The following is a 10,128-nucleotide window of genomic DNA, read 5'->3' on the forward strand; positions in this document are numbered from 1 at the left end:
AAAAATAGAGATATATAAGTAATTTTATAATTTATTAATAATTTTTTTTTATTTTTTGATATTTAAAATTAATAAAGACTAAATTAAAAAAAAAAATATATATATATATATATATATATATATATATATATATAAACCTAATAAAAAATATAAAAATCAATTAAAAATTTAGTAAAAATATAAAGATGTTAATAATAATTTATTTTTTTTTTAAGTGTCATCCAAGTATGCTACATGCTATTATGTATTTTTGGAGTTCCTAGACACTTTTTTTTGGGTCAAGTATCCTTAGTTCTTTAGACACACCCCTTCTCTTTTTTATTAGGTTTCATATATCAATTTTTTAGTCATAATTAGGATTTAAACCCAGTGCACCTTTTTTTTTGTGTGGACATATTTAGGACTAAGCTGAAACCCTACCCGAACCCATAACCCCAACCCTGTGCCCCTTATAACAAGACAATGTAGTTGTTACTAAACCAAACTTGAATTACTATGCTTGCGGGACCACTCATAATGGGTCTTATAATATTTGGGTCTCCGAAATATTACACTTTGGGAGTGTAAGACCAAACCATTTGAGCTACCCTTCTCTGATTAATTTTCTCAGTAAAAAGTTCTTGTCGTTTTTCTGCAGTGAAATTTTAACCTAAAGGCCCAAGAATTCTTTTAGGCCTAAATGAAAAGTCTAATATATGGTGTCTGCTATTCATTGTTGTTGTTCTACACTTTTATAACTGGCCTTAACGGTGGAAGGCTTGTCGCCTTGTCCTAATGACACACACACTGGCTTCACACAAACACGACATTTAGCTTCTTCTTCTTCTTCTTCTTTCTTTCTTTCTTTTCTTTTTTTTTCTTTTTCTTTTTTTTTTTTTAATAAACCCCTCAATTATATGTTGCCACATGAAAAAAAGTAGCACACCAAGTGATATCCTATGAAATGGGACGAATATTTACTAAAATGCCACATGAACCTCTTCCTACTTTATAAGGTATAAAACCAGCTTTACTATATACTATATTATAATAAATAAAAAATATTATATATACACAAAAAATTAATTATCAAATAATTTATTCGTATAAAATATATATTAAAATATAAAATAAATTTAAATAATTTATATATAAATATATTTTGGAGAATTTAATTTTTGTTATCTGTATTAAATTACTCTCCCGCCTTAGCCCATGACAACAATAAAGAAGTGTCGTGACCCACAAATTCAGCTTAACAGAATACATAAATTCAATTACAATTTTAGTCTTTATTATCTTATCTTATCTTATCTTTATCTTATCTTTAGTTGCTCTTATCTTATATTTATTTGCTTTTATCTTTCATAGAACAATGTTCTATATATATTTAATTTTACCCTCATAGTTTACAACACACTTCAATACAATTCAATCATTCCATCAATAATTAATAAAAGTTCTTTTCTTTGCTTTTCCTATTGTTTCACAATTTTATCATGGTATCAGAGCCTTGGTATCTTCCTTGAGAATGATATATAAGTTATCATTTTTTCGGTGAGAAATCACCATGCTTTTTTTTTCACCCACAATAAATAATCATAGATTTAGTTATCTGCATCCAAGTGAAAATTCTACCACATTTTTGGTTATCTAGGTTCTTTACCAGCAATTTCGTCTGCGCCTTATTTCTTCCGCCAGTTCCGTCTGCATTCTGTTTCAGCAGTTTAATCTGCATTCTGTTTTAGCAGTTCCATCTGCACTCTTATCGCGCTCTATGCGCCCTCTTTCTTATCGCGCTCTATGAGCCCTCTCTTATTGCGCTCTACGCGCTTATTTTTTCCTTTTTCCTTTTAAAGATCGCTGCTCAAGCACAACATCTCCTTTTATATTTTTGCCGCCGGCAGCTCAAGCTCTGCCGCACGCATCTTCCTCCGCGTCACCACGTCAGACGCGCTTTTCTCAACAATTTCATCAGAACTTATCCAAGCTGTGGATTATTGACATCTTCCATCCATCAGCTTGCGGGGGCGTATTAAATTACTCTCCCACCTTAGCCCATGACAACAATAAAGAAGTCTCGTAGCCCACAAATTCAACCCAACAGAATACATAAATTCAATTACAATTTTATCATGATATCAGAGCCTTGGTATCCTCCTTGAGAAGGATATATAAGTTATCATTTTTTTTATATAAGATCAAAATTCATTCTGTGCTATGAACCTTATTCATAATTACAGCGTGTTTAGGCCGTTAAATTCATTACATGACACAATTCTATTCATTTAATAATCTAACCATTTGGGACCACACTTATAGAATAGAATAATCTAACCTCCCAAACCTAATACTATAAATAGAAAAAAAAATCAAAATTAAACAATTAAATTGAAAGCTTGATGCATACTATCACCAACCCTAGCTTGGAAAAATTCCAGTAATGTGATCTTCAGCCTTATGTAGTAAATTGATGTGATGCGATTTATTCCATCTAAACTTGTATATTAAACTGATGCAACAAGCTTAATAACTCATAATGCACTCGTAAAAAAAATCTGGATATTATTCCTTTCTCTAGTGTGTTTAGCAAAAAATACTACATAGTCATAGGGCTGTCAAACGGGCAAGACCGGCCCATTTAGGCCCGGCCCGTTAAGCCCGCTTTATTCGCAGGCCAAACTTTTCTAGCCCGGACCGTTTATGGTCAGCCCGATGGGTTAAATGGGCCAACCCGTTTACCATTTTATTTTATTTTTTGAAAAATATTTTGACAAAAAATACCACTTTTAGGTAAAAAACCATTAAAAAATAATTTTTTTTTGTTGATGGGTCAGATTTTCGGGTCGGATCGGGAGAAATATTAGCTAAAAGTGCTACTTTTTTTAAAAAATGTAAAAAAATTAAACGGGCCACCCGTTTAGCCCGCGGGCTAGCCCGTTTAACCCGTCATTTTTTCGGGTTAATCGGGATCAGTCCATTTAGCCCGAAATTTAAACGGGCTTAATTTTAGAGGCAAGGCCCGCCCATTTAAACGGATAAACGGGCTGGCCCGATGGATTTAGCTCATTTTGACGGCCCTATACTCATGAGCTCACCAGTGCAGTTGGAATCCGGGTCACCACCAGCACAGCCATGCTCAATTTAGAAGCTATTTACAGTAGCCTCCATCTCCATTGGACTCTACTTTGTTTCGGCTATACAGATGTTTTGGCTACCACCCATTTACCACATTCTCGGAGTGCCAGACAGATGGATCTCTTTTGCAGCTTTGTTCTCCAACCCGCCATTACCTACTATAGAATCTGATGCAGGCGCCACCGTCTTTTTATCACTGCCGGTGCCATCTCTATCACCATAGCTCTTTTGGCGATAGGCTTCGCCGCAGACATCGGCTATGCCTTTGGCGACAACCTCTCCAAGAAAATTCTGCCACGCACCATAGTCATTTTTACGATCGGATTCTAGATGTTGAACGCCTCGATCGTGTTGACCAAGGCCTCCTGCCAAGCCTTATTGACCTTGTCAGCCGCGACGAATGGAAGATCAGACTGGCAAACACGTTCTCCACATTCTTCATGGCAGTGGGAAACCTGATGGGTTACTTCTCTGTGTTCGTGAATTACAAGAATACGTTCCCATTCACAGAGACAAAAGCATGCCACTTTGACTACTGCATATGGGTGAAAGGCGTATTATTCTTATCGATCATCCTCCTCTTCCCCCTCACGTGTCTCCTCCTCAAGTAATGTCAGCTTATCCCGGATGAAGTATAGAACTACAGTTTTCAAGGAGCGTATAAAATTACTCTCCCACATTAGCCCATGACAACAATAAAGAAGTCTCGTGGCCCACAAATTCAACCCAACATAATACATAAATTCAATTACAATTTTATCATGGTATCAGAGCCTTGGTATCCTCCTTGAGAAGGATATATAAGTTATCATTTTTTTATATAAGATCAAAATTCATTATGTGCTATGAATCTTATTCATAATTACAGCGTGTTTAGGCCGTTAAATTCATTACATTACACAATTCTATTCATCTAATAATCTAACCGTTTGGGACGACACCCATAGAATAGAATAATCTAACCCCCAAAACTCAATACTATAAATAGAAAAAAAATAATCGAAATTAAACAATTAAATTGAAAGCTTGATGCATACTATCACCAACCCTTGTTTGGAAAAATTTCAGTAATGTGATCTTCAGCCATATATAGTAAATTGATGTGATGCGATTTATTCCAACTAAACTTGTATATTAAACTGATGCAACAAGCTTAATAACTCATAATGCACTGGTAAAAAAACTGGATATTATTCATTTCTCTTGTGTGGTTAGCAAAAAATACTACATACTCATATGGTTGTCAAACAGGCTAGCCCGGCCCCTTTAGGCCCGACACGTTAAGCCCGCAGGCCAAAATTTTCTAGCCCGGATCGTTTATGGTCAGCCCGATGGGTTAAACGGGCCATCCCGTTTGTCATTTTATTTTATTTTTTGAAAAATATTTTGACAAAAAATACCACTTTTAGGTCAAAAACTATTAAAAAATAATATTTTTTGTTGATGGGTCAGATTTTCGGTTCAGATCGGGAGAAATATTAGCTAAAAGTGCTACTTTTTTTAAAAAATGTAAAAAAAAGATAAACGGGCCACCCGTTAAGCCCGCGGGCTACTCCGTTAACCTGTCATTTTTTTCGGGTTAATCGGGCTCTGTCCGTTTAGCCCGAAATTTAAACGAGCTTAATTTTAGAGGCAAAGCCCGCCCATTTAAACGGATAAACGGGCTGGCCCGATGGGTTTAGGTCATTTTGACGGCCCTATAGTCATGAGCTCACCAGTGCAGTTGGAATCCGGGTCACCACCGGCACAACCATGCTCAATTTGAAAGCTATTTACAGTAGTCTCCATCTCCATTGGACTCTACTTTATTTCGGCTATACAGATGTTTTGGCTACCACCCATTTACCACATTCTCGGAGTGCCAGATAGATGGATCTCTTTTGCAGCTTTGTTCTCCAACCCGCCATTACCTACTATAGAATCTGATGCAGGCGCCACTGTGTTTTTATCATTGCCAGTGCCATCTCCATCACCATAGCTCTTTTGGCGATAGGCTTCGCTGCAGACATCGGCTATGCCTTTGGCGACAACCTCTCCAAGAAAATTCTGCCACGCAACATAGTCATTTTTACGATCGGATTCTGGATATTGGACGCCTCGATCGTGTTGACCATGGCCTCCTGCCAAGCCTTCCTTATTGACTTTGCCAGCCGCGACGAACGGAAGATCAGACTGGCAAACACGTTCTCCACATTCTTCATGACCGTGAAAAATCTGATGGGTTACTTTTCTGCGTTCGTGAAATACGAGAATACGTTCTCATTCTCGGAGACCAAAGCATGCCACTCTGACTACTGCATATGGGTGAAAGGCGTATTATTCTTATCGATCATCCTCCTCTTCCCCCTCACGTGTCTCCTCCTCAAGTAATGCCGGCTTATCCCGGATAAAGTATAGAACCACAGTTTTCAAGGAGCTTATTAAATTACTCTCCCAGCTTAGCCCATGACAACAATAAAGAAGTCTCGTAGCCCACAAATTCAGCCCAACAGAATACACAAATTCAATTACAATTTTATCATGGTATCAGAGCCTTGGTATCCTACTTGAGAAGGATATATAAGTTATCAGTTTTTTTTATATAAGATCAAAATTCATTCTGTGCTATAAACCTTATTCATAATTACAACGTGTTTAGGTCGTTAAATTCATTACATGACACAATTCTATTCATCTAATAATCTAACCGTTTGGGACCACACCCATAGAATAGAATAATCTAACCCCCCAAACCCAATACTATAAATAGAAAAAGAAAAATAATCGAAATTAAACAATTAAATTGAAAGCTTGATGCATACTATCACCAACCCTAGTTTGGAAAAATTCCACTAATGTGATCTTCAGCCTTATATAGTAAATTGATGTGATGCGATTTATTCCATCTAAACTTGTATATTAAACTGATGCAACAAGGTTAATAACTCATAATGCACTCGTAAAAAAATCTAGATATTATTCCTTTCTCTTGTGTGTTTAGCAAAAAATACTACATAGTTATAGGGTTGTTAAACGGGCTAGCCCGGCCCATTTAGGCCCGGCCCGTTAAACATACGGGCCAAAATTTTCTAGTCCGGATCGTTTATGGTCAACCCGATGGGTTAAACGGGCCATCCCGTTTATCATTTTATTTTATTTTTTGAAAAATATTTTGACAAAAAATATCACTTTTAGGTCAAAAACCATTAAAAAATAATTTTTTGTTGATGGGTCAGATTTTCGGGTCGGGTCGGGAGAAATATTAGCTAAAAGTGCTACTCTTTTTAAAAAATATTAAAAAAAATTAAACGGGCCACCCGTTTAGCCCGCGGGCTACCCCGTTAACCCGTCATTTTTTTCGGGTTAATCGGGCTCAACCCGTTTATCCCGAAATTTAAACGGGCTTAATTTTAGAGGCAAATCCCGCCCATTTAAACGGATAAACGGGCTGACCCGATGGGTTTAGCCCATTTTGACGGCCCTATAGTCATGAGCTCACCAGTGCAGTTGGAATCCGGGTTACCACCGGCACAGCCATGCTCAATTTGGAAGCTATTTACAGTAGCCTCCATCTCCATTGGACTCTACTTTATTTCGGCTATACAGATGTTTTGGCTACCACCCATTTACCACATTCTCGGAGTGCCAGACAGATGGATCTCTTTTGCAGCTTTGTTCTCCAACCCGCCATTACCTACTATAGAATCCGATGCAGGCGCCACCGTCTTTTTATCATTGCCGGTGCCATCTCCATCACCATAACTCTTTTGACGATAGGCTTCGCCGCAGACATCGGCTATGCCTTTGGCGACAACCTCTCCCAGAAAATTCTGCCACACACCATAGTCATTTTTACGATCGGATTCTGGATGTTGGACGCGTCGATCGTATTGACCAAGGCCTCCTGCCAAGCCTTCCTTATTGACCTTGCCAGCTGCGACGTATGGAACATCAGACTGGCAAACACATTCTCCATATTCTTCATGGCAGTGAGAAACCTGATGGGTTACTTCTCTGCGTTCGTGAATTACGAGAATACGTTCCCATTCACGGAGACAAAAGCATGCCACTCTGACTACTGCATATGGGTGAAAGGCGTATTATTCTTATCGATCATCCTCTTCTTTCTCCTCACGTGTCTCTTCCTCAAGTAATGTCGGCTTATCCCGGATGAAGTATAGAACCACAGTTTTCAAGGAGCGTATTAAATTACTCTCCCACCTTAGCCCATGACAACAATAAAGAAGTCTCATGGCCCACAAATTCAGCCCAACAGAATACATAAATTCAATTACAATTTTAGTCTTTATTATATTATCTTATCTTATCTTTATCTTATCTTTAGTTGCTCTTATCTTATTTTTATTTGTTTTTATCTTTCATAGAATAATGTTCTATATATATTTAGTTTTACCCTCATAGTTTACAACACACTTCAATACAATTCAATCATTCAATCAATAATCAATAAAAGTTCTTTTCATTGCTTTTCCTATTGTTTCAAAATTTTATCATGGTATCAGAGCCTTGGTATCCTCCTTGAGAAGGATATATAAGTTATCATTTTTTCGGTGAGAAATCACCATGCTACTTTTTTCAACCTCCTCCCACAATAAATAATCATAGATTTAGTTACATGCATCCAAGTGAAAATCCTACCACAGTTTTGGTTATCCAGGTTCTTTACCAGCAATTTCGTCTGTGCCTCCTTTCTTCCGCCAGTTTCGTCTGCATTCTGTTTCAACAGTTTAATCTGTATTCTGTTTTAGCAGTTCCATCTGCACTCTTATCGCGCTCTATGTGCCCTCTTTCTTATCGCGCTCTATGCGCCCTCTCTTATTGCGTAGCACGCTTATTTTTTTATTTTTTCTTTTAAAGATCGCTGCTCAAGCACAGCATATCCTTTTATATTTTTGCCGCCGGCAGCTCAAGCTCCGCCGCACGCATCTTCCTCCGCGTCACCACGTCAAACGCGCTTTTCTCAACAATTTCATCAGAACTTATCCAAGCTGTGGATTATTGACATCTTCCATCCACCAGCTTGCGGGGGCGTATTAAATTACTCTACGACCTTAGCCCATGCAACAATAAAGAAGTCTCGTGGCCTACAAATTTAGCCCAACAGAATTCATAAATTCAATTACAATTTTATCATGGTATGAGAGTCTTGGTATCCTCCTTAAGAAGGATATATAAATTATCATTTTTTTTATATAAGATCAAAATTTATTCTGTGCTATGAACCTTATTCATAATTACAGCGTGTTTAGGCCATTAAATTCATTACATGACATAATTCTATTCATTTAATAATCTAACCGTTTGGGACCACACCCATAGAATAGAATAATCTAACCCCCCAAACCCAATACTATAAATAGAAAAAGAAAAATAATCGAAATTAAATAATTAAATTGAAAGCTTGATGCATACTATCACCAACCCTAGTTTAGAAAAATTCCAGTAATGTGAACTTCAGCCTTATGTAGTAAATTGATATGATGCGATTTATTTCAGCTAAACTTGTATATTAAACTAATGCAACAAGCTTAAAAACTTATAATGCACTCGTAAAAAAATCATGATATTATTCATTTCTCTTGTGTGTTTAGAAAAAATACTACATAGTCATAGGGCTGTCAAACGGGCTAGTCCGGCCCATTTAGGTCCGGCCCGTTAAGTCTGCTTTATTCGGGGCCAAAATTTTCTAGTCCGGACCGTTTATGGTCAGCCCGTTTATCATTTTATTTTATTTTTTGAAAAATATTTTGACAAAAAATACCACTTTTAGGTCAAAAACCAATAAAAAATAATATTTTTTTATTGATGGGTCAGATTTTTGGGTCGAATAGGGAGAAATATTAGCTAAAAGTGCTACTTTTTTTAAAAAAAATTAAACGGGCCACCCGTTTAGCTCGCGGGCTAGCCCGTTTAACCCGTCATTTTTTTCGGGTTAACCGGGCTCAGCCCGTTTAGCCCGAAATTTAAACGGGCTTAATTTTAGAGGCAAAGTCCGCCCATTTAAACGGATAAACAGGCTGACCCGATGGGTTTAGCCCATTTTGATGGCCCTATAGTCATGAGCCCACCAGTGCAGTTGGAATCCGGGTCACCACCGGCACAGCCATGCTCAATTTCGGCTATACAGATGTTTTGGCTACCACCCATTTACCACATTCTCGGAGTGTCAGAAAGATGGATCTCTTTTACAGCTTTGTTCTCCAACCCGCCATTACCTACTATAGAATTCGATGCAGGCGCCACCGTCTTTTTATCATTGCCGGTGCCATCTCCATCACCATAGCTCTTTTGGCGATAGGCTTTGCTGCAGACATCGGCTATGCCTTTGGCGACAACCTCTCCAAGAAAATTCTGCCACACACCATAGTCATTTTTACGATCGGATTCTAGATGTTGGACGCCTCGATCGTGTTGACCAAGGCCTCCTGCCAAGCCTTCCTTATTGACCTTGCCAGCCGCGACGAACGGAAGATCAGACTGGCAAACACGTTCTCCACATTCTTCATGGCAGTGGGAAACCTGATGGGTTACTTCTCTGCGTTCGTGAATTACGAGAATACGTTCCCATTCACGGAGACAAAAGCATGCCACTTTGACTACTGCATATGGGTGAAAGGCGTATTATTCTTATCGATCATCCTCCTCTTCCCCCTCACGTGTCTCCTCCTCAAGTAATGCCGGCTTATCCCGGATGAAGTATAGAACCACAGTTTTCAAGGAGCATATTAAATTATTCTCCCACCTTAGCCTATGACAACAATAAAGAAGTCTCGTGGCCCACAAATTCAGTCCAACAGAATACATAAATTCAATTACAATTTTAGTCTTTATTATTTTATCTTATCTTATCTTATCTTATCTTTATCTTATCTTTAGTTGCTCTTATCTTTCATAAAACAATGTTCTATATATACTTAGTTTTACCCTTATAATTTACAACACACTTCAATACAATTCAATCATTCAATCAATAATCAATAAAAGTTCTTTTCTTTGCTTTTTCTATTGTTT

The sequence above is a fragment of the Arachis ipaensis genome, chromosome B03 (assembly GCF_000816755.2).
Source record: "Arachis ipaensis cultivar K30076 chromosome B03, Araip1.1, whole genome shotgun sequence".
Lineage (NCBI taxonomy): Eukaryota > Viridiplantae > Streptophyta > Magnoliopsida > Fabales > Fabaceae > Arachis > Arachis ipaensis.